The 25961-nt window shown below is 38.6% G+C and overlaps 1 pseudogene; it reads right to left on the bottom strand.

Moving 5' to 3' along the window:
• Nucleotides 1-13066, bottom strand: part of LOC149145701 (protein TOPLESS-RELATED PROTEIN 2-like) — a 43731-nt pseudogene extending 30665 nt beyond the window's left edge.
• Nucleotides 13067-25961: the final 12895 nt, after the last annotated feature.

Raw genomic sequence — 25961 nt, 5'->3', positions numbered from 1 at the left:
TACTTGGGGCAAGGTTCACCTCAGTTAGTTCTTGGGAGAAAGAACAAAAGACTATCTTTAAGAAGGAATCATTTCCATGCCCAGGAGATGCACAAACGCCAATTACTCTGAAATTCTACTTGGGGCAAGGTTCACCTCAGTTAGTTCTTGGGAGAAAGAACAAAAGACTATCTTTAAGAAGGAATCATTTCCATGCCCAGGTACTACAGTCCCTACTCTTGGAGGTAATTTTCCATGTCTGGAACCTTCCCTGTATCCCCAGATCAGGGTGCAATTCGTTCCTTCAGTTTGTCCCATAATGAAGCATGTCTATTCATGAGTCGATGACAAAAATTACAAGAGGCAGTAATGCAGTCATGCAAGCCATTATACCACCCCTTGATGATTCAACCATTGCAATGACTGCTGAAATGGGATTCTCAAAGGGGAAAGGTAGAAGAAACCCTAAGGAATGTACATGCCAATCGGGTTGAGTCAGCAATGGAATGGCTAATTACTCGTGCAAAAAGAGTCCTCGTAGGAAGATGATGAACCTTCTAGGGCACGGACTTCGTCATTGGAAATACCAAACCTTTAGCTAAGGAAGAGATGGTGACAAGCGAAAAAGGATATTGACCAAGAAGAGAAGCGGGTACAAGCTTCTTCTACTGCTGAGAAGTCCTCCACTTGCATTAAGTTGCTCCACGTGCCTTGAAGGATTTGCTTGCTAGCTAGGAAAGAGCTAAATTATATCATTTCTTGTAGAGCATTTGAGACAGTGTTCCTTGGACCCTAGTTAGGATAAAAGAATCTCACGCTTTGGCTTTAATTTTACCGGAAGCCTGCAAAGTTGCTTCTGACAATAGTCTTGTTAGTGCTTCACTTCAGACAAAAAGAAAAAAAAAATGCTCACCCCTTTCTTGTAACCAAAACATGAGATTCTTGTGATCTGGTAATGAGATTCAGGTGATTGGGGATTGGGGTGTGTTACAAGTGGTATGAGAGCCAAGGGGTTCCCACATTGGACCTCAGGGCGAAAAATGAACAAACTTTTCCAAAGGTGAATTCCTTCACGCTACCACTCTAAATCTAGATAAGGAAAACATGCTAGAATCAATTGATGCAATGTCCCATCGCAGTGTGAGTTAAAGAATAACAAAAGAGAAAAATGAGTTGTCCTGATTTGAAATATTAAGTTATCAGAAGTGGTATTCCACCGAGAAATATCTTTCTACCATTCTGAATGACCCTCAATACAGGATTGTTTGTTTGGGAATTCTCAAATATTTGATCCTAGGGGATCCTATTTGTCTCTCAGGAAATTACTCCTCATCAATAATTGTGCATCATTTCATCTTTGATCCCTGCGAAATAGAGAGGACCTGTTCAATTTCAGGTATGTTATTGTTTTTGTTTACATACTTGTTTAATAAAAGTCACATAAATCTATTAAATATCTGTAATAGCAACAGATATTAAAAACAAAAAAATCAAGACATAAATCTTGTCTATAGATGAATTTATAATAGTTTATTACTAAACCTGTTCAATTTCAGGTATGTTATTGTTTTTGTTTACATACTTGTTTAATAAAAGTAACATAAATCTATTAAATATCTGTAATATCAACAGATATTAAAAACAAAAAAAATCAAGACATAAATCATGTCTATAGATGAATTTATAATAGTTTATTACTAAACAGTGACCAATTAGTAGCAGCATGAAGATACAACATACCAAGGGTCAATAAACATTACAAGTGAATGTAATACTGTATAAAAGTTTTGCTAAGTTTCTTGGTATCTTAGGTTGGTTTGCCCTCTTTCTTATCCCAAGGAAATCCCCTTTGTACAGATTCATCAACTTAGATCTCCAAAACTTTTACTAAGGTAACGTATTCGTTATTTCTATTACGTTGAAAGTTCAAGGAAAACTCCATGGCCACACTATTATTATAACCCTGTAGTTTGTTGAAATATTTGAGCCAGTTTGATTGCTGAAATATCTCCACTACCTCATGGTTGCTATATAATCTAAGTTTTTGTGGGTTCTTTCTTGTTGAACCTACCCCACATATTGCAAGATTTTGTGTTAGATTATTCATTATCGTCGTATTATTTCGATTGAGAACCCTAGCCAAATCATAAATTTGACAGTGGAAACAACTTCAACACAAAATCTCAACTCCAAATTTCTAACAAAAATGGTAATAGAAAGCGTAAACTTGATAGTGGCATTAACTTCAACACAAAACCTCAACTTTAACACTTCAAATTTTTGAGAAAATGGTAATGGAAACAACCTTATGTTACAATACTTCACTTCTGAGAAAAGGGTTTTAAAATGGCAATGGAAAAATTTTAGGTTTCAACAGTCAACTTCTGAGAACAAACCTCTTAAAAATGGTAACAAAAAAAATCAGGTTTCCACGCTTTACTTCTAAGATAGGTTTTGAAAATGACAATGGAAAATCTTCATGTTACAACACTTCACTTGTGAGAATGGGATTTTTCAAAATGGTAATGAAAATAAAAAATTTCAGGGTTCAGTACTTCTACTTCTAAGAATTGGCCTCTTTACAATAATAAACCTTGCAACTGGGTAACCTTACAAATGGTGGATCTTTCAACTATCTCACCTTATTTTACAATTATGTAACCCTACAATGGTGGACTTTTATTTTGCTTTAGTTCTCTTATCACACTCTTTTATGCATGCACTTTTGCTTGGTTTTCTTTTGATCTAGAGCTTATACCCTTTGTCATTGTCAGGCACCTTCTCTTGATGATTTAAATGGTTGGCATCAATTAAAACATGATTGTTTGTCTTGAATTGACATTGATGGCTAGCACAAAATACTTACTTGGCATTGATTACCTCGCCAAAACTTGATATTCCCCCCCCCCCCCAACAAACTTAAGATTCGAGGCCCACCTTGATTTGTAATTTGGAGTCGACAATTATAATGATATGAATTTTGGGTTATGGCTATGACTATTGATGATTAACTAAAGTATGGAGTATGGTCACATACCTTTGCTTTGACTTTTGATATGATATACATATTTGTTGTCAAGGTATGCATTTAATAGGGTTGTTTGTTGTAGCGTGCCTTCAGAGATTTATTTCTTTGCAAAGTTGATGGAGATTTGTGTGCATGTAATTTGTAGGTTCTGAGTTGAGAGAAGAGGATCATGCTACATCTTGTAGGTTGCAACCCTTAAAACAGGGTACTCGGATACATCTTGAGCAATATTGTTAGGGATATATAATGACCCCTTTGTGATGTAAAAGGTTGTAGGATGTTGCATGTAGATTGCCTTTGTGATGTAAAAGGTTGTAGGATGTTGCATGTAGATTGCATGTGTAATTTGATGAGTGAGGTGTATTCAGGCTTGTGTACTTTTAAGTTGAAATTAAAACAACACTAAAAATAATATCAAGAATCATTGCAAACGTTACCTCAACAAATAAACACTTTTGAAAAACAATTGTCCTCTACAGAAAACAGGGTACTCGGCTACATCTTGAGCAATCAAGAGGCACAGTATTAATCATTGCGCTCATTGTACAGGACATGATATCCCACAAGAATCAAAGTGTGCAGTTGAAACAAAATTTCTTTTTTCATGAAGGTTGTTTGCAGATTGCAGATGGCATACTAAAGAGACAGAGAGCTAACTTGGTCTTAATGATTGCAGGAGGGTGTTGATGTTTTTGGCAGGTAGAAAAAAAAAAGAACAAATCCAATGATATCAGCGTTGAATGCAAGATTTTAGGAAAAAAGTTTCAAGGTAGGATATCAAATTAATAGCACCGAACACAGAGATATGTCCCAGAGATCCATTCTAAGCAATACCTAGCAGCACGAGTAACACAATAAAGATTCCAATGGATAAGTTTTAAGCACACTTCCTATCAATAGTGAAATGTTGGCAGGAAAATAAAATTTTGGGGTTGAAGTGATGGCAAAATAAAAGGTATTGCCCCTTAAAAAATAGGTCTTCAAATAGCAGATCTCCCAGCAAAGGGGACTCCAACTCTTACAGCAAACCAAAAAAATCATTTGCCAAAATAGGAGATATCAAATTATGTTCCTACAGCTCTGCTCCAGCCCATATTTGTTCATATTTTCTTAAACAAATCATTTCTGAGCCCCTGGTTTAGTAATATCACCACTTAAATCTCTATATACAGTTTAAATCACATCATTCAATAGGATATGAATCAAATATTGGCTTTAATGGCTGTTGTGGTCCCATCCATTTTATTTTTTTGTTTGTGCTTTTCCCTGGGGGATTTGAACCTGATTGAACAATTGTGGAAAAATGCAGGGAACATAGAGGAACTCAAATACAGGTTGAAATTTCTAGCCAAACTTCAAGAATCAACATTATTTTCCAGTATTGTCCAATGTTGCTTTTCTCATCTTGGGAGAGTATGCTCTGGCTGCATGTCCTTGTATCTTCTTATCTGGACCATTGGAGATTTGTATATAAATTTCAGTTTTACAACCATTTAAGCCAACACATTTTTACTTTTGCAGCCCACAGAGAGAGTGGTAGCAAAATAGGATATTCTTTAAAAAAAATGGCTGGAAATCACTGATCTGCAACATGTCGGGGAAGCGTGAGGATAAGGCTCTTCGCATTATAACTAGTTTTGGTGGTATGATTGAACAGTTGTCATTGTTTTTGATCCAAAATCAGTGCCAGTTTGGAGACATTTGCAGTTAACTTGTGAAGCTCTAAGTAAAAATATATGCTATATGCACTGGTATATCATTTATTAGATTCAACTTTTGGTAATTGATACAGTACATGTTACCTGCCAATTTTATTTCTGTTACTTTAAGGGAGAAATTGACCTTCCAATCAAGCTTTAGTGCTCCAAGTATCCCGCTGCAAGAACCTTAATTAAGGTAGAATCAAGTTTCAAAATGTATTTATCTTGTTAAATTGCTATCTCACTTCAGAATCTCCATGCTGGTTTGATTTGTTTGTTGCTGGCTTGAAAACCAGTTTGTTTTCAAAATTAATACTAATAAACCATTGTGGATCATTTTCCTATATCTCAGTATTGCTTCTCCTGTCTCCTGATCTTAAGCAAGAGGTTTTTGGCCAATATGTTATGCTTGTGATGTCAAACTTCTAATTTTCGAGTTATTCATGTTGTGAGAGTATGTTACAACAAACTGAGCAACAAACATTACAAGGCATATATGGTATATCTCACCCACTACTCCACAGTTACCTCCACTTTTGAAACCTGTCTTGCATATTGTTTTAGATGATTGTAGGTCCACCTACCACATGCTAGGCACTCAATGGGCAAGTGCAACAATTACTCTGCTAAAAGAGAAGCAAGTGTACATGGCTAGTCAGGTCATATAATGCCTGTTAGTCATCACACTCCTATCATATGCGCACCTAGTAACCATGATGCCCATCTGTGTGGAAAGTTGAAGGAGGCAATTTTGCGATGGGAATCACTAGCAGTAATGAATTTATGTTCCCATAAAAGGCTGCCAGTACCTTCTTCAATAAAAATTAAAGATAGCCCCGGGGAGGTTGGAGCAGGAGGGGTAATTGTAAACCTCGAAGAAAAAAGCAGAAATAAAGTTCGCTTGTGGACTTGGCATCGCGACAAATAATCAAGCAGAAGCCCTTTTATCTTTGGCAGGGTCTGAATATCAATTTGGCTAATGGTATCAAAATATTGTCTATAGTTGGCGACTCCATGATGATTATACAAAAATGTATGAAGCTCCTCGAGAACGTCAACCTTCTCGAAGATGAAACCTCCTCAATCATGGTCAGGATTATTTACTTATTAAAAAAATTTGAAAAGGTAGATTTGTTCCATGTGTTGCGGGCCAATAACCACTTGGCAGATGGTCAGGCCTGGGGGTGGTGCTAGAACAAGGTAGTTTAAGTATCAATCAAGATGTAATCACATGTCATATCCCTTGGACTATAGCACCAGTTCGGCATTGTACAGCTGGGGTACAGGTCTTCCGAGAATTAAGTCGGCAGTTAAGAAGGTTAGCTCCTCGATGATCCTCTAGAGTGCTTTGGAAGCTGGGATGGTAGGTATCGAGTTAAGGCACAAGTGTGGTAGCCCCTAACTACCAACGAGACCCTAACTAATCAAGAAAATGAGAATGCAATGTGGACGGAAAAAAAGGGAGTAAGGAACAATGGAGGAGGACTCAATGGGATGGGTCGCAAGAGGTAGGGGAAAGCGTCCAAGTTTCAATGGCATCACAAAGGCAACAAGATGAACCTAAGGGAGCTAGAGGGTCGCTGCATTGGAGGCTGGAGGCTCAGTTCAAAATTGAAGCCATTGTCATTGCTGGAGAAGAACGAGTTCCTTTCCTATTTTCGTTGGTCTTATCTTCCAAAATAATGACCAAGTCCTCAAGGATGGAACAAGAAAGAATTCTGGGGTTTAGCAGCACAAGTTTCATTGTTAACAAGCCAAGGGTCATTAATAAAAGTAGTTTGATTTCCGTTGTGGAAGAAGCAGTTTGAATCCCTTGTCAAGGTCACATATTCCACTGTTGAACGAAGTCTCCACCTTCTAGGTTGCGTATTGGATGCTAGACCAAGTAGATGCATTGACAGAGCCCAACCACACTTAGAATGGAGTCGTATTGTTGTTTGTTAAACATGCCAACCATTTCTGGCATTTCCTATGCATTAATGTCATCCAAAACACCTTTTGTGTAATGTGGGAAAGTGTTTTGGCCTAGCGAGACTAGACTTATCTTTGTTGGACATACTAGAGGTCTTTTTCATCTGCATTAGGGTATTTGAAGCAAAAGTACTCATGGTATTACTCATATATGAATCAATACAAGTGATATCTCTTTATTTTCTCATTGGACGTACCTAGAATACATACTGGAAGCACACTATATATATATATATATATATATATATATATATATATATATATATATATATCAACTCAGCTGGAGAGTATTCTTTTTATTGGTGTTTCCAATTGCACTTGAGGTTGCAACCTATGGCCAAGTACCAACTCTCTTATATGTTCCTTATGCAGACAGGTTTTTAAATGAGAAATGACTAGCCTATGAGCAACATTTCTCAAATATCAATTTTATGTAATTTCTGGGTTTGAAATATGAGGCATAGCATCATCTTAAGACATGTGAGTGCACGTTGAGGCATTAGGAATGTCATTTAAAAATTTAAAACCCTTGGAAACTTATTTTGATGCACCTGATTCACTGTGCTTATTTAATGAAGTCAGACCTGTGGAAAATAAAATAAAAATAAAAAGTACCTACAGCACCATACAGTCAAGTTGCTTGACAAAATCCGCCACGGGAAAATTTAGCAATAAAACTAAGAAAAAAAATCCCAAAGACCAAAGAATCTCTAGGGAGGGATTTTACAATTTAGACATAATCAACTCAACAGGTTATTAGTTGGGGCAATGCATGTTATTGCAATAACATTGTTCCCTATTGGAGGCATCATTGAAACACAAAACCGTAGGGTCAGACAATTGCATAGCCTCTTCTCTGCAGTAGCTGGGATATTAGGCTATTACTATGTATTTTGATTTCAACGAGACAACTTGCCTGACTTCCATTATTGTATCTATGGAAGTGAGTGTTCGGGTGCTGCTCGCTGAGCTAGGGTTGGTTAGCTTATGATCAATGGATAAGTAGATCTGGGACTGATTGAGGGTGGAGGCCTTACCTATTGGGTTAGCCTTCCTCAATGAGGACTTCAGTAGACTCTAGATTCCCTATGCACAATGGAGTTATTGTTGCAATAAACCTAAGGGTGGAGATTTTTGCCTCTAGAGTCCCTTAATCATAGATGGGTGGAGGTCGGATTATATCTTTGGATTCCCCGTGCCTGTACATTGTTATACCAGAAGGGTGGAGGTCGGATTAGATCTCTGGACTCCTTGCATCTGTACACTATTATGCTAGAAGGGTGGAGGTCGGATTAGATCTCTGGACTCCCTGCACTTGTACATTGTTGTGTCAGAAGGGTGGAGCTCGAATTGGATCTCTGGACTCCCTGCACCTATACATTGTTATGCCAGAATGGTGTAGGTCTGACTAGATCTCCGGAATCCCTGCACCTGTACACTATTATGCCAAAAGGGTGGAGGTCATATTAGATCTCTAGACTCCCTGCACCTGTACATTTTTATGCTAAAAGGGGGAGGCCGATTAGATCTCTAGACTCCCTGCACATGTACATTGTTATGCCAAAAGGGTGGAGGCCGAATTAGATCTCTGGACTCCCTGCACCTGTACAATGTTATGCCGGAAGGGTGGAGGTCTGATTAGATCTTTGGACTCCCTACACCTATACATTGTTATGCTAAAAGGGTAGAGGTTGGATTAGATCTTTGGACTCCCTGCACCTGTACATTGTTATGCTAAAACACTGGAGGTCAAATTAGATCTTTGGACTCCCTGCATCTTGACATTGTTATGCCATAAGGGTCGAGGTCGGATTAGATCTCTAGAATCCCTATACCTAAACGTTGTTATGATAAAAGGGTGAAGGTCGAATTAGATCTCTGGAATCCCAGAATGTTTGGTCATTGGGACAGTCTTCGTGAGCTAGGGGGTGACTATTGCAATAGCAGTATGTCTATGGTTGGGAGAAGAATCATCGACTATATCCAAGTGCCCATCCCAAATTCCACAATACCAAGTGACATGTTGACAATGATAATCAAACATGCCTGGATTGTTTGTATAAGTTCTAATTCTGAGTATGCATGGTAGGTTGATATGGACTAATAGCACAATGAGTGGTTAAATACCACCTATCATTTCAAAAGAAAATACACTCTCACCAAATGAGTAAACCATACATGTTATGGCTAGATAACACACAAACCTCCTGTGTTGTACTGATATGTTGTACACTTGAAGTTGGTCTCAGGTTGGGCATCTAGATGTTATAATACTGAACTGGAGTCCTGCATGAAATTTGAAATATAGGAATATAGTGGAGTTCAGATACTAGATACTGTATCAAATCAGCCATTTGTACAATAGGATAGCTTACTTATGGATGAGTGTTATGTTTATTAAGAATGTTTTAATTAGTGCCTCTGTTACATTCTTTGTCCATTGTAGTATACCTTATTGACCGTATTAAGCTTGGGGTTAACTGCGTCCCATGCTCTCTATTGAGTTTATTACTCTCAATTAAGTAAATTGTAAAATATATAAGTGACAGTGAGATGCACAAACACCAATTACTCTGAAATTCTACTTGGGGCAAGGTTCACCTCAGTTAGTTCTTGGGAGAAATAACGAAAGACTATTTTCAAGAAGAAATCATTTCTATGGCCAGGTACTACGGTCCCTACTCTTGGAGGTAGTTTTCCATGTCTGGAACCTTCCCTATATCCCAAAAGCAGGGTGAAATTCATTATTTCAGTTTGTCCCATAATGAAGCATGTCTCATGAGTCAATGAAAAAATTACAGGAGGCAGTAATGCAGCGATGTAAGCTATTATACCACCCCTTGATGATTCAACCATTGCAATGATTATTGAAATTGGATTCTCAAAGGGGAAAGGTAGACGACCGAACCTAGCGTTAGTTTGTGAGTGTGAGCGTGTGAGTGAAGGTCCCGGAGGGGCTTGCGCTTCCTAGTGCAAGGAAGGCAACTTATTGAATATCAAGGTTAGGCCAGGTGTGGGAAAGAGTAGGAACGATAGAAACGATATGTTCAAGGAATGTACACTCTAATCGGGTTGAGTGGACAATGAAATGGCTAATTACTCATGTAGAAGAGTCCTTGTAGGAAGATGATGAACCTTCTGGGGCACAGGCTTTGTCATTGGAAATACTGAATCTTTAGCTAAGGAAGAGATGGTGACAAGCCAAAAAGGATATTGACCAAGAAGAGAAGCTAGTACAAGCTTCTTCTATTGTTGAAAAGTCCTCCACTTGCGTTAAATTGCTACATGTGCCTTCAAGGATTTGCTTGCTAGCTAGGAAAGAGCTAAGGTTATATCATTTCCTGTAGAGCATTTGAAACATTGTTCCTTAGACCCTAGACAAGATAATACCATCTCACGCTTTGGCTTTAATTTTACCGGAAGACAATACAACCTGCAAAGTTGCTTTTGACAATAGTCTTGTTAGTGCTTCACTACAGACAAGATGAAAAAATGCTAACCCCATTCTTGTAACCAAATCACGAGATTCATGAGATTCGGATGATCTGGTAACCACCTTTCTTGGATTAGATTGGGGATTAGGGTCTGTTGCAGTACCTAGGGCATCAATTTTAGGCCTCCTTAGAGATGATTTAGCTCATCTTGAACTTCATAAGACCCCATATGCCCAAAGGACAACGTACTAATCCAAGTCCTTGGACAATGATCTAGGGCTTAGAGCGAATTGCATATGAGGAGGTTTGGTGGGACTCCACAAGCCTAAACATCAAGCCTAGGGTCTTGAATCTTGACTACTTTACCTCAAAGTTTCGTGGGCATCCACTTGGATTCCATCCATAAAATCTCTTACCCTAGGCATTGCCCTAAGAGAGAAACCCTAGCTAGCTTTTCCTCAACTTGGGCACTTCTTTGAGGGTTGCATGAGCTTAGTACTTGGTGAAGTATATCATAGGAAACCCTTTCTCCTCGTTGCATTGATCTTGGAAATACCTTCATCCACACTAATTCATGAAACTTGAGGTCTTCTACAATCCATTACTAGGTCTCTCATATGGAGTGAAGCACCTTGTGAAGCATTATATCATAACCTTGAGCATTCATTTGGAGGTCCTAATCCATCACCTTGCACCTTAAACTCTAGAAAATCTATTAAAGGTGATTATTATCTTACCGGGACTCCTCCCATTGATGAAAGTCCATAAAGAGCAACGGACCTTGGTTGTGGTGACAGTGGGTCATTGTCCCATTGTTAGCACTTAGTCTAGCTTTTGTCTTTTAGGGTTTCCCTCTCCAAGGCCGCTTCAATAAGTTGAGATTTTGAGCTGCTCATTAGAATACTTGTTGCTTCACCAAAAAAAAAATAATTTGGTGTAGATATTGTTAGCACTCCTTAGTGTCCCAAGGTTGAGAAAGGAGACCGACAGAGGTAACCTCAAACCAATCTTTAGATTTGATAGCTAGCCCTACCAAATCAGAGAGGGCTCTCTCAAGGATCTCACAACCAATGAAGTGACTGGAGAGGAAATCAGATGTTAGGCTAGATATTAAGCTCAATGGTGTTTGATTTTTAGGGTTTGCTGGATGAAGCTCATAGATCTAGGAACTAGGCTAGGGTTTCAAATGATCAATTGCAGAGATATAATGGGGCAAGGTAGGTATGATCAGTGATAGAAGTAGGTTGTCATGGTGGTGCAGGGATGAAAAGGTAGAGGATCAGAATGAGCATGTAACCATGAATTCATTCATCAGAAGAACATAACACTAACATGAAAATCTCATCAGAATAGAGCATATAACTTATGAATTATGTTAAACACCTATGAGATGATCACAAGAAAGCATATAGATGGTAGGAAAGAGAAATATATATTCAATTTAATGATAAACAGAGAAAAAACCTGTCATAGAAGCATACCATAAGAATCCAAAGATAATAGCATTGTATTACTGCAAAAAAGTGTACACTAGCTCCAAGAAATGATTCTCAAACATCCAACCCTTGATTTTCTAGCTACATATAGATCAAAAACAACATTTCCCCCTCTAAGGGGTTGAATCCATCATCATAGGAATTGTTTACAAGAATATCTCCAACCATACCTAAGACTAGGGAGGTTAGAAACCAACTCCCTGTTTAGACTAAAACCAACTTAATTGACTTTTACAAGCATTAATGAGCAGGAATCTACACTAATTTGACATTTACAAGATTAATTACAATCATTTACATCATGTCAACTCAAAACAAGACAAATTACATCATGAGAGATGGACTTTGACTGAAGAAACTCGAAAATTTGACTTGCTGACAGAAGCGTAACGAATAGTTTGAGGGCACTTTTGAGTGAATTTTCTTCATCCATTTGTTGAAATAAAGATAGATATGGAAATATTTGGATGTATACTTATCCTTAGAACCTTCAAGCATGCAAAATGACCTCTCCAAGGCTGAGAAAAATGAGTTTTTCCAAGACTGCTCTAGAAGCGCAGCGAGGGGGTCAAAACAGTGGCAGAAACATGATTTTTAGCATGTATTTTGACTTTTTCTCTGAAACTGCAAGCTGACATGGCAACCCAAGTATATATTTGATATGTACAGGTCATAAGCTATCCAACCATATAATATTTTCCTCATTTAGTGCCCCTAGGAAAAAGCGCAGCGAGAGCTCGTTGCGCTTCTGGCAGTATGAAATTGCCAGAATTTGCAAAAATGCACAAAAACTCAAAAAATTGCAAAAATTATTCAAAATTGCCTCTAACTTTCTCCTTTAAGTTAGTGAATTATATATTAGGCTATCAATGAGGCATCAAAAATAAAATCAAGGTTGTCCCTCTTTTTAAGTTTCTTTAGGGTTTTCTTTAGCTTCCTCCTCATGCTCCTAACCCTAATTTTGCAAATATGATTTCTAGTGAAGTAATGCTTTGCCATGTTTCTATGAAGTTTTATGTACATATTTTCCTTCTTTAGGAGCTTCTCCAAATTCTCATTAACCCTGCCAAGCCACAACTCCTTGTCTTTCTCAATCTCAGCTGCAATGGTGTCTTCAAAGTCTTGCTGACCTAGTGGAGGAGATGGCTCACTCCCTAGTGCTTCCTTTCTTTTCAGTCCTCTAGTATTTGGCCTCCTTGGCTTGATCTGAGGCTCCTTATCTTCAATTTTCTCAACATCTATCACACTCTTACCTTTATCATCATCTGCCACCAAATCAACCCTAGGTTTAGAAAGCAAAAAATAATTTACCTTAAGTTGCCTGTTCTCCTGCTGTAAGAATGCAATCATGAATTTTTCTTTTTCCAAGTCATCCTTAAGCTCTTTGATTTCTGCCTCTTTCTCTTGGATGATTTTCTCAGGTGACTTTTCTTTCTCATGCCCTTCTAGGTCTGCCATGTGAGTATCAAAATGTACTTGTTCTTCTTCATGCAAAGGTGCATCATGATGATGTCTTAATGCTTCTTGTCCAACAGTAGGAGGTTGCACTCTTTCTACATTGTTAGGAGCTAACACAAGCCTCTTACCTCTGCTATATGTTTCTCTCACTGGTTTTCGTGTAGAGCCAACTTCTTGAGGTCTTGGTGACTTTTCCAATGGTAAACTTTGACTGCTAGGTTGACTGATACCAGGAAAAAGAGAAGTTGACCACATGAATTCCTCCCAAGATAAGTTGACCTATGACAACTGATGCAAAATAATAATTTTGACCAAGCCATGATGAAATAGGTTTGCTTGGTGATCTTTCCCTTTGCTCTATACCTTCTCTGTCATCTTGACCAGGCTTTTGTATAGGTAATGAGATAGGTTAAGAGGTTTGATGGTTGTGAAATGCATGAGTAGTCTTATGTGATACTGGTATAGCCTTGAAAACCTACCCTCACAGGTAAAGTACTTCATGATCATCTTCATCAATGGAGCATACCTGTCAAGCAATTGTCTGAAGGGAAAAATGTGTTTGGGAGCATTCTTGTAGGGTGGCTTTAAGAATGTTGTGTAGTTCTCAATATCTAGATCCATCCCTTTGAACCAGATTTCTCCATGGTTAGGGATTCCAGTGGCTATGGAAATGGAATCTGCTGAAATGGTGAAGTTAACCCCTACTATGCTAGCCTTATCCCTCCTGAAGTTGGTGGCAAAGAGGCTTGTCAATTTGGCATTGGAACCTACTTCTTAGATCTTCTCACAAAAACCTAGGCAACCCACATCTTGGAAAGATTTATTAATGAAGGGTGAGATCATGATTTCTTGGACCTTAGTGGGCTCATAACTAGAAATTTCCCTCCTTTTGTACTTTTTCTTCTCGGTGCATGTGGTCTCTCCCTCCATGGTAAAACCCTAGCTCACTAGGAGGAAAAATTAGGGTTTTCTTTTGGGAAAACATGGGATTTGGGACTGTCTTGTAGAGGGAGGGGAATGAAGGGGTTAGGGGTTGTCTAAATTCTTGGGGAAATTTTGGGGGGTAGGGATAGGTGTTAGGGAGTGTAGGGAGGTGGAAATTTGGGAAATGAGTGAGGGGAAGGGGTAAAAAACTTGAAAACACAGTCCTAGCCTAGGAAAGTGTAGTATATGCTAGGGTTTGTGGGGAAGTGAAGGAAATGAGGGGAATGGGCATGGGAAAAGGTTAGGGGAGGAAAATGGAGTATGAGTGAGGGTATTTGAGCATAAAATGTAGAGGTTTTACCATAGAAAAGAATAAAACTGACAAAGAAATGAAAAGCGTAGCGAAACCCTAAGAGAGGGTAATTCACTGACTTTTTGTGAGCAAATGGATGAAATGAAGGATGACATAGGAGTAAATGAAGTCCACTTACTTGCCAAGGATGTGTTTGAACTTGTTTTTGTTGAAGAACACCTGTGCAATGGCTGCCTGGGCTCCCTTTCCAAAAGCGCAACACTTTTGGCAGAAGCGTAGCGAGGAGGTGAAGTGGGTGACTTGAAGGCAAATTTTCAATGATTTGATGGTTGGAGTTCACTTTGATGGTGGAGAGATGCTTTATGAGAGTGAAATGAACAAATGGTGTGCTTTTTTTTGTCTTTTTATAGGCTGGAAGTCGATTTTTCCCTTGGGTGATGATGTGAGATCACTTTGTATTTTTGCAAAATGAATTGATAGGCTAGTGTATTACAACTTCATAAAGAATTAAATGTATTTTAGAAATAATTTTAGGGCACTTTTCCTAATTACTACTCCCATAATGATGACCTAGGTGATGACATGACCTTTTTTATGACTTGACCCAATAATGACACCTAATGGGTTTATGAACTGATGAATTGGACCTTTGAAATTTGCAGTATGACTAAGCATGATATGTTGATTGAGATGGTGATCAAGACACTTTACTAATGACTCATCACAATGAGTGATGGCATTACCAAGATGGCATTTTATGACCTTGAATATGATGGGAGCAACAATATACCTAGACATACTAACCAATGATCAAATTTTTATTTGAAAACTCATTTAAAACTATAAAGAAATGACCTAGGACCCTATCAACAACTTTGAAAGAGTGCATTTGATCATTGGTGACTCACAGACACTAACAGGTACTTGATGTAAAACAACATTTAAAGTTCAATAAATGAGAAGCTATTTTTAAAGGATCAACTAAACCTTTGATTATGATGGATTTACGTTATATTTTGAAATCTTGGTTTTTTTGTTGAATTTACATTATAATTTTATAAAGGAATACTAAAAATTGGTTGTATATTGTTGATTTAAAGTTGTGAGTGAATGTGAGATAAAGAAGTTTCAAAGTAGTATTGTAAATTTGTATTTTACTTCCTATTAAATAACTAAATAAATTATATATATGATAGTTAATTTAAACTTGTGAGTGAATGCAAAGAGTTCGAGAAATGAGAAACTATTTACTTAACCTTTGATTATGATGGACTTATGTTATATTTTGGTATCATGTTTTGTTATTCAATTTACATTATAATTTTATAAAGGAATAATAACAATTGGTTATATATTGTTGATTTAAATTTGTGGGCAAATGTAAGATAGAGAAGTTCTCAAAGTGGCATTGTAAATTTGTATTTTACTTAATAACTATAAATAAATAATGTATATGATTATTAATTTAAATTTGTGATTGAATGCAAGTGAAATAGAGTAGAGTATTGAAAGTTGCATTGTAGATTTAAATATTCACTTTTTCATTTAATAACTACAAATTATAGAGCCCCAAGAATTAGCTCAGCTGGTCAAACCAATGCCTTGCCATCGGGAGGTCACAGGGTCCATTCTCCTCGAAGCCCTTGGGGTTAGGCCTTGCTAGTGGGCCACGGGGCTAGATTCCCTTCAGGGTTGATCAGCCCAGACTTTTCCATGGACGTAACAGACACCTAAAAAAAAACACTACAAATTATAGTATGTATGGTTTTTGTCAAATCTATTCATATTTTGTTTAAAAATGATTAACAAAGTTGAATCCAAATTATGAAAATAAATCTACTTGTCGATTATTGTTCATATTTGAAATGGATTGTGGGATTGCTACAAAACCTAGACATGTTATATTACATGCACAAGTTTTATTGTGTCAAAACAAATAGTAATTATGTTTTTTTTAATTTTTTTCTATTTTATTGATTCGCCAACCAAAAAAAAGGATGTCATCTTAGACTTTCACGATGAAATAGATTCTTATAGATGTTTTTTAGATGAACAATATGTGAGAATAGTTTAGGTTGATATTTCATATCTATGATATGTTATCCATCTATAAAGATAGAGAGAGAGAGAGAGAAAGAGAGATTGGAAACACAAAAACAAGAGATGCCACTAATTTCAATCAGTGGCATCTCTCACTTTTGTGTCTATGATATATATATATATATATATATATATATCATCTTGAAGATGGACCACATATTGTGGGGTTGAAATCCAACTTAAACTATTCTCACACAATGAATACAAAAACCATATATAATAGAAAATTATCATGGTTTCCTATTCCAGTGGTTGACTGAGGAGGTATTGTGCAATCAAAGACTTGGTGAAGATGAGAAACCATAGATTTAACAATTGAAATCCTATAGAATCAATAGTTGGAGTCCACGTAGGCTATATCGCATTCTTATAAATGATTCCAACATTCAAACAAATGCAGGAAATACGAACAAATAACCCAAGAATGAAGGTCCCATATGCCAATAAGTTAATCCCAGATGAATCCAAACTACCATCACACTCAAATTGAAATCTTAGATTCATCACAATCCCACAATGGTGACAAATTTCATCCAGAAACCTTCAACACCTCAAGAAGATATTAATGTTCCATGTTAAGGGTACTTGGAGATATCCACAGGAATGGAATGATGCACTAGTTTTTTATGCATGTGATAATGAAGGCTTGTTAATTGAAGTATTGATCCAAATCAAACCATTAAGGGATCAAATGATTATGGAATCCCCTCCCCCATTTGTCATATACACCCCAATGCTTAGTTATGTGGCCTTGTTAGTACATTGATCCACTACATAGTTTAGGCTTGTTTTCAATGGGAGAATGAAATTTCAATGGAGAAACTTACATATTTTTTTAATTATAGTTGTGATTTATAGTTTGTTATGCATCAAAGTTATTCTGTCTAACATAAATTTGATTACCATCCCCGATGACCTTTAAAGCCCTAACTTTTTCTTATGCGGCTAAGAGGATGTCACATAATAAAGCATATCCATCGAGTTACTTATTTATGGCTTAGCCACGACCTCACACATAAGTAGCTACTATATTTCCTAAAGGACCATAAATAACCCCCCACACTTGTTGCTCTTAAATTTGGAATTCACTTACCATGACTATGCAATAATAATTTTGTAAATATGATATAAATTATTATAAGTTTTATTAAACTTTAATGAAATTTTCAATGAGATTTGTTTTCTTTTCGAAAATGTTTATGAAATAGAATTTCATTACTTTAAACATTTTGAATGAATGTTGATAGAATAATATCATTAAATTTGACTAGATTAATATATTTGGAGGCGGTAGTAATTTTGTAGAGTTTTATGTTTTCCTGTTTTCTTAATTTTTTTTTCAATAAAATTTGTTGGACTTTAAAGATGGGAGTGGTGCACTTTATAATGAGAAAACCTACAATATATCTCCCATACATTTCACTATTTTGAATATTAAAAGGAAAAAAAGTCATATTCTAAACAAAATTTGAGGGAAAGATTCCCCCCCCCCCCAAAAAAAAAAAAAAATATGATCTTAAATGCACTTCACATGAAAATTTGAACTAACATTTGATCATTCCTTTCAAATTTATAAACAAAAAATTATTACTTCATAAAATAAACAATTTCGGACAAAATTAAATCCATGTTTTATATCTTTCTTAAATATTTTGTTTTATTAAACATTATATTTTGAAGAAAAAAAATCCTCCTAAAATTATAAAACAATGGAACTTGAAATCAAGTCCAAATTTCATAGTTTTTTTTTTAACTGAAATGGTTATGGATTTTATTTATTTGAAAAGATCTTGGGTCTTTTCCGAAGCGACCCCTATTACATTGCAGAGTTCTAACTACTGCTGATTATGATCTTCTAGATTTTTGGGGCATTTGTACAAAGCTTTCATTGTTTACAATTAGCAGTCCTTTCATAAGAGAGTTGTCTTTGTTTGCCCTCTGATCAGCTTCACTATTTGACTTTCTGAGAATATGATAAAATTTGTACGTGTCAAAGTCAAGGAGAACTCTCTTCAATCTGTCCAGTATTTTGTTGAGGCTGGAATTGCTAAGCAGTTTTCCCAACTTAAGGTTTTTATTATTATCTCCGAATCTCCGAAAACTTGAAGGTCTTTGGCACCTTTGTCTCTTGTGATATGGAAAGCTTTGAGAAGCCCAAGAATCTCTGCTTGATTGTTAGATTTCTGGCCTAATCCCCAGCTGAAACAGTCTTTTGAAGCCCCATCCGGAGAGTAGATGACCCCCCCAGCACCAGAGGCGCCGGGATCACCTTTAGACGCTCCATCGAAGAAAATTGTGGATAAATTTTGAGACCGCCACCAAGATTGAAAATTATCATCTTCGTCTCTTATGTGCCATTCCTGATTTGCCTTTTGAGGAGAGAGGAGATACTTGCGCGGGCAAGGCTCTCGTGAGCCTAGCCATATTTTTTCTCCATGCAGTAACAAAGGGTCATCTTTGAAATACTGCTGTTGGGCTTCTTATAGGAGAAAGGATTTAGCTTTTGCAGCAACTTGCAATGGAGAGTGCCTCTTCTCTCTGAAAATCAGCTGATTTCGAGCCAGCCAAAGCTGCCAACAAACGTATTTAGGGAGAGCTGTCCAAATTTTGCTCTAGAATGATTTGGAAGGGATGCGCTGGGAATAGAGTAGGCTCCATGTGGCATAGAGATCTGCAACAGAGATTTGTGAAGGCAATATAATATGAAATTCATGTAAAATAATTCCCCATACCTCTTTTGCAAAATTGCACTCCAAGAAAAGATGCTGGGTTGTTTCGAAATTGTTGCTGCATAACACACATCTGTGCGGCCCTGCTATATTCCTTTTTTCCAGGTTATCACCAGTTAGGAGTTTATTATGGGCCAGAGTCCAGAAGAAGAAATTCACTTTTGGTAAGGCTAGGGGGTCCCAGACATTCTTCCAAAAGGCCAGGGTTTGTCTGTTGTTTCTTGAGGCCTGCAATGCTCTGTAACTTGCAGCTGTGGTGTAGACTCCAGACTGACCCCAACCCCAGTTATCTTTCATGGATCTGTTGATGGGGGCTGCTTCCTCCAGCAGATCTTCAAGCAGGGTTTGTTGATGGGATAACCGGGCTGGGACTCCATGGAAATCCCATCCTGCCCAATCTCCACGCTGATCCCAAATTGAAAGGTCATATATGGTGTTGACTCCTGCTTGCTTCAGCCAATCCCTGAGATCAGCTATGTCCTCCTTATTATTCAGAGGTTCTTTCCCCGTAATCCTGTCGAGCCACAGGTGGGTGCGTTTGCCGTTGCCAGGGATCCTGTAGACCTGTTTGTTGAAGAACTTGTTGCTTCTGCAGCATAATTTCCACACCTGCGTGTTGTTTACTGTATTTGCGTTCTGGAGGTTGTTGAGGGATTTGTTGGGTTCGTAATTTGTACGCAGCAAGACACTAGCCGGATGAGAGGGCTCATGGATCAGCTTCCACAAAATCTTTCCTCCCAGTGCTAGATTGACGAGAGTTGGGTCTCTAATTTGCAGCCCTCCTTCTGCCATTGTTTTTTTCACCACGTCCCAATTCACCAGATGTATTTTGTTTTCATTACCCTTACCTCCCTGCCACAAGAAGTCTCTGAGCAGTTTGGAGATTTGCTCCAAAACATTTCTTGGTGCTAGGAGAAACGCTGCCTGGAAGATTGGTAGCACTGACAACATGGCTTTTATTAAAATTACTTTGCCTCCCTTCATCAGCCAGTAGCCTCCCCATGCTGCAATTTTTGTTTTAATTTTCGAGATTATTTCGCTCCAAAGCGATCTTTTATTGGCTCCTGATATGATGGGAAGGCCCAGGTACTTGAATCTATCCCATGTTGCTTGACCTTTGAATTCGAGGAGAGTGGTTATGCTAGTGAGTTCCCTCTTATCTATATTCCAGCTGAAAACTTCGCTTTTGCTCTCATTGATTAATGCCCCAGAGGCTCTGCAATAACTTCTGAGTACTGTGTCAATGGCTTTGGCAATTCTGATGGAGGCTCCGCCAAGGAGAAGGGAATCGTCAGCAAATAGAGCATGGTTCAGGGCTTCAGCTCCGTGGGAAGGTTTGAGACCTAAAATGTTGTCGTTTAGTCTTTCAGCAGTGAGTTTACCACTGAGGGAATCTGCCATTATGATGTACAGGAATGGGGAGAGAGGGCATCCCTGCCTGATACCTCTCTGGGCTTGGAAGAAATTTGTGGGGCGGCCGTTGACTAAAGGGGCAATCCATGGTTTGTCGATGCAAGCTTTAATAAGATTAACGAATTGGGTCGAAAAGCCAAAGGAGAGAAGGACATTGCTGAGGAAAGAGCGATCCACTCTATCGAAGGCGTTTGCCATGTCTAATTTAATCAACATACCTTTTTCATTCCGCTGCTTGCTTGAGTGTATGGTCTCCTGAACTTGGATTACATTATCCAGAATATGCCTGCCTTCCACGAAACCACCTTGAGGAGAGGAGATCAGTCTTTTTAACAGGGGCTTGATCCGGTTTGCTAACAGTTTAGCCAGAATTTTATATGAAGCGTTACACAACGAAATGGGCCTGAATCTTGCGAATGTCTCCAGATTGGTGTCTTTGGGGATTAAAGCGAGGTAAGTGGAGTTGGTTCCTCCACCTATCTTGGCTTTTTTCATGAACCAACCTATCATTTTGTGGAGATCAGCTTTGATAAGATGCCAACAAGCTTTGTAGAAATGGATTGTAAATCCATCAAGCCCGGGAGCCTTGTCTGCGTCCATGGACCAGATAACGTTTATGATTTCCTCCTCGGTGATTGGCCTGCAAAGAGTTGCGTTTCTTCAGGGCTAATTAGAGAAGGATGTTAGCGATGAAGTCAGCGGCTTCCTCATTGTTGTTGTGAGTTCCTTCTCTGTAAATATTCCTAAAGTGGGTTTCGGCGGCAGCTTTGACTTGGTTAAAACCTTTGCAAACATTGCCCTCAGCTGTTTTGATTTTTGCTATGTGGTTCCTTGACAATCTCACTCTATATTGTCAGTGGAAGAAGGAGGTGTTTCGGTCTCCAGCCTTCAGCCACAAACTTCTAGATTTGAGTCTCCAGTATTCTTCTTCCTTTCTGAAAGATTGGTGTGTGGATCGTTGGGCTTTTATTTCTCTATCCAGCAACTCTGCTGTGATATCTTTGCTTTCCATCTCTATTTGCAGAGTCTGCAATGAATGGACTGATTCCTTTCTTTGCTCGGTAGGAGAGGGGGCTGGTCTCTTTATCCAGTTCTTCAGAGCATGTTTTGTGGCTTTCAATTTTTGCTCCCAGACATAGCTTGGGGATCCCATGAAAGTTTTGGCCCAAGCTGCCTTCACTGTCTCTATAAAACCTTCCCTCTCGATCCATAGAGGGCTGAACCGAAACGGAATAGGTCCCAGGTCTTCTTCATCTTCCAAGCAGAGCTAAATAGGCTTATGATCTGAAGCAAGTTTAGGCATAATTTTAGTGATGATTATCTTTTTGTTCATCATTATGGAGCTTTGTACCACGAATCGGTCTAAACGTGCTGAGATGTGATCTGTTCCCACTCTGTTATTGGACCAAGTGTAAATGTCGCGGATAGGATTGAAGTCCAAAAGATCCCAGCGCTGAAAGAGCTCCTCCACCTCGTCTAGCATGGGGTCTCTGTTGCTTGACCCCCCCCCCCCCCCCCCCCCCTTCTCTTTTGCTTTCATAATGATGTTGAGATCCCCTGCTATGATGATATTGCTGGGGGATGACTGCTCTAAATAGGTGGAGAGGGAGTTCCATCATTCTCACTTTTCATAGTAAGAAACTGGGACATAAAGATTGAAGAGGGAATAGATAACTTACTTGCTTTGTGCATCAATTCCGTAAAGATCCAGTGATGTGTTTCTTGATGATTCTTCAGATGAAAAAGGTCTTCATTCTAGAGAGTTGCCAACCCTCTAGAAGTTCCCCTTGAGGTGACAGCTTTGCCTGTTCTTTTATTCCACTTTGAACTGTTGATCTCTAGAAGGGCTTGGCCTTCTATTTTGGTCTCTTCGAGCATGAAGATATCTGAGGGTTTTGCTTTCATAAGATCCTTGACTCCTTCTATTTTGGAGGGGTTCCCCAGTCCTCTACAGTTCCAAGAGACGAGATTCATTATTTACTTGAGGGAGTATTGAGGCCTCCCTTGGAAGGCCTTGGTCTGATATTTCGCCCAATAGACATTTCTATTGTAGCTTGACTTCCTTGTATTTTGAGTCTTTCTGCCTCCTCCTCCCTCTTTTCTGTGCGGGATTTCCTTCCTGCTTTTTTCGTTTGTCGCTCGTAGGTTTCATCCTCTGAGGAACCAGAGTTTTCAACTAGTTTCATCCTTGCTATTTCTGCATATGAGGGATTGGAGGGACTGCCTTGGATGGCCTCGGTCTGAATTGCTTCCCCTTCCTCTTTGTTTGAGGGTGGAGTGTCCACCTGTTCTACATTCTCCGGGGCTAGGGTTACTTGATTGTTCTGAGCACTTTCTGTCCCTTTTGGAATTACTTCCATTTCCTGGTTGGCTTTGGCGCTGTTGGGGCCTCCGTCCATGTTGTCTTTACCTGTGCCTTTTTTTGAGGTTGCATTCTTCTGGACTAGAGTCCATTGTTCCCCGTTCTGTTTGTCTACTTGCTCCTCTGCTTTGTTTTTACAATTCTTTGCAAAGTGTCCATGACCGTGGCAATGTCTGCATTTAAAGGGTAGTTGTTCGTAGTCCAACTCTTGGACATGCATCCAGCCAGCTACAGTGAGTTTGATAGCTTCCGATAACCCCTCTTCTAGGTCCACTTCTATGCAGATACGGGTGCATGAATACTGGTCTTTTCTCGCAGCTTGATCTATGTATTTTCCCAATGCATTACCTATGATCAGAAGGGATTTTTGGTTCCAACAGTGAAGTGGCAAATGGGGGAGCCTAACCCAGACTGGGACACCAGAGGGGATGTCGTGGGTGGGATTGAAATCAGGAGACCATTTGTTCAGATAAAGACCTTGGGGTCCCATGAAATACGGTCCATTTCTAAAGATTAAGCCTCTGTCATCTGGGTTTTCGAAGACAAACACAAAGAAACCCTTACCTACAAAATAACTTTTGACTCCCTCTTTGATCAGGGGCTTCTAGTTCCTTTGGGTCCATTCATCAACCGACTTGGGAGATGGCTAGAGGTCCGTGAACTGACCTATGAGGCCTCTCTCCGCAAGGTTCAAAGCTGCTTTACAGGTTTCTTCTTCTGGTAGGGCTACCAATGGAATCGTGTCCAGTTTCTTAATGAATTTCTGTTGAGAAGCTGGGGGGGGCTTTGGCCCAGCGGCTACCGTTGATCTGAAAGCTAACACCTCCGGGGCGGCAAAGGAGGGGGATCAGGGTCCCCGCTGACCTCCATCGATTGAGGCTGGGCGGACAGAAGGGCGCGGAGGCTAGGGGCGCACTGGTGCAGTCGACAGTTGCAGAGTAGGAGCGCGTGCACAAAAATAAGGAAGAATGGAAAGGTGAGCGGGCTTGGCCCAGGAAACGAGTAACACCCGCGACTAGTCAACGCCCTTGCTCAGGTTTGAGCACAAGACCTGACCATCTTTACGAGTCCGACTTTACCAACCAGCCGCCTCCGCTGACCTTCCAAATTTCATAGATTTTGAAGTTCATTATTTAATTAAATATATTTAGCTTATTAAAGGCATATAATAACAAGGTTTGATGCCATTATAGTAATATATTCAATATGAACTTAACATGTCACTTGTGGTAAATGAATATGGGTGGGGAAGATAACAATCATTCTTCTCAATCACATAAGATAAACCCAATTGGAAACTAACAAATTTAACTACTAAAAAAAACTACCCTCATATGCTAAAAATAATAGAAAACCTAGAATACAATTTGAAATATAGATCACTATAATTTTTTATTAAAAAAATAGAATGACAGACAAATCAAGCACATGAATATTCTATCCCAAGGAGAACATGTAAGCAAAGAAACAAGATATTTTAAAAATAGGAATTATAGGTATCTAGTTGATAAATATCATGACTTAAGACCAGGGAATTAGAGAATAATTTTTCCATTTTCACTTTATTTCTCCTTCAATTATGAGAAATATATTTATATTCCATATGAATAATATACATGTTTCGGTCCTTGAGGGATTGCTTAGACAACAAGACTCGAAGCCATTACAATAAATACTCATTAGGAAATCAATATGTCACATCAAAAAATTGAACCCAAGTGGTACATCGACCCAAAATACAAAGAGTTGGGGGGGCGGTGATGCCCAACATTGCACCACTATGTACGAGACAGAGGGCTATTGGGGGGGTGGCGCAATTCCCAACATCACATCTCCACCCAGAGTTGGCCAGGCCAGCTTGCAGAGGTGTGATGTCGGGCATCGTCCCTCCACCCTTTTTTTAATTAACTAATTTATTTATCATTTTTTAAAATTTAAATCATATTTTTACTTTTAACTTTTGAAAACTAAATTTTATGGTCTAGGGTTCCACTCCCTAGGAGAAATATTTAGAGATTCTTATGAAAAGAATGAGAAAAGTGGTAGAAGCTATACCTTCAATAACATATTTTCATTTTCTTCATGACTTAAATAGAAGTTGATTATTTTGCTATCAAGGTTGCAAACTGGGGATGGAAGAGTTCAGAGTTAACGGCATATTCAAGCCTTCTATAATCCCCTAAAAAAGCTTTGACATAATTTCTCTTGCTAAATCAAGACTAGAACAAAAAACATTTCGTTACATATAGGGGGAGCCATGGGAAATGTGGCAACCTAAATCATTATTAAGCATGCAAACAAGCCAAGCACTTATATATCCCACTCACTATACAAATTGTGCACTACAAGATGACAATCATTTTATAGCATTGAAGTATAGATTTCCCTTCATTTCATATTTGACATTGGTGGGCCGATATCATTCTCCAGCAAGGGATAATTATAAAGAGTAACGTTGCTCAGTTGTCTCTTAGATGTGAGATTCGTGCGAAGGGTTGGCTCGAGATTATCTTGTCTCCAACCTTCACTGGATATCAAAAAATTTGCAACTAAGGCAATAGTATTGGGCATTCTTTCAGCCTTGGAAAGTTTCCCTGAGTATTAGTGAATTTTGGTTGAAGAGGGGACAATTTCCCTTCGACTAGGGCTCATGTTACTGCAACAGTAGGAAGACAAAAAGCTTTATTTCTCTACAGAATTGTTCTCTTCATGGTGCAAGTAATGCATATTTTAGTCATAAAATTGATCATTTAATTGTTCAATTGCATGCCAGTAGTGTGGATATAGTAATTTGGAATGAGGAAAACCTCAAAAATAGGGTGAAAAGAGTCTCTTGTGCATGTTTGGAATTATGGAACAGTTCTCTGTATTTAATTTGGGGTGTTCCTTGGTCAAATTGGGGAGATTCTGGTGGGTATATTTTTTTCATGAAAAATTATCGATCAGGGAATCCCACTACCAACCTCCTAATTGGTTTGTGGTGATATTGTGAAGAATTCAATTAAGTTCCATCATATTGCACATTGGTTTTGGTGAGAGGCCTCACAGGCTCTT

Source organism: Pinus tabuliformis, chromosome X (genome assembly GCF_031772625.1).
Source record: "Pinus tabuliformis cultivar Carrire ecotype Pingquan chromosome X, CPIR1, whole genome shotgun sequence".
Classification (NCBI taxonomy): domain Eukaryota; kingdom Viridiplantae; phylum Streptophyta; class Pinopsida; order Pinales; family Pinaceae; genus Pinus; species Pinus tabuliformis.
This window is presented reverse-complemented; position numbering and strand designations above follow the sequence as displayed.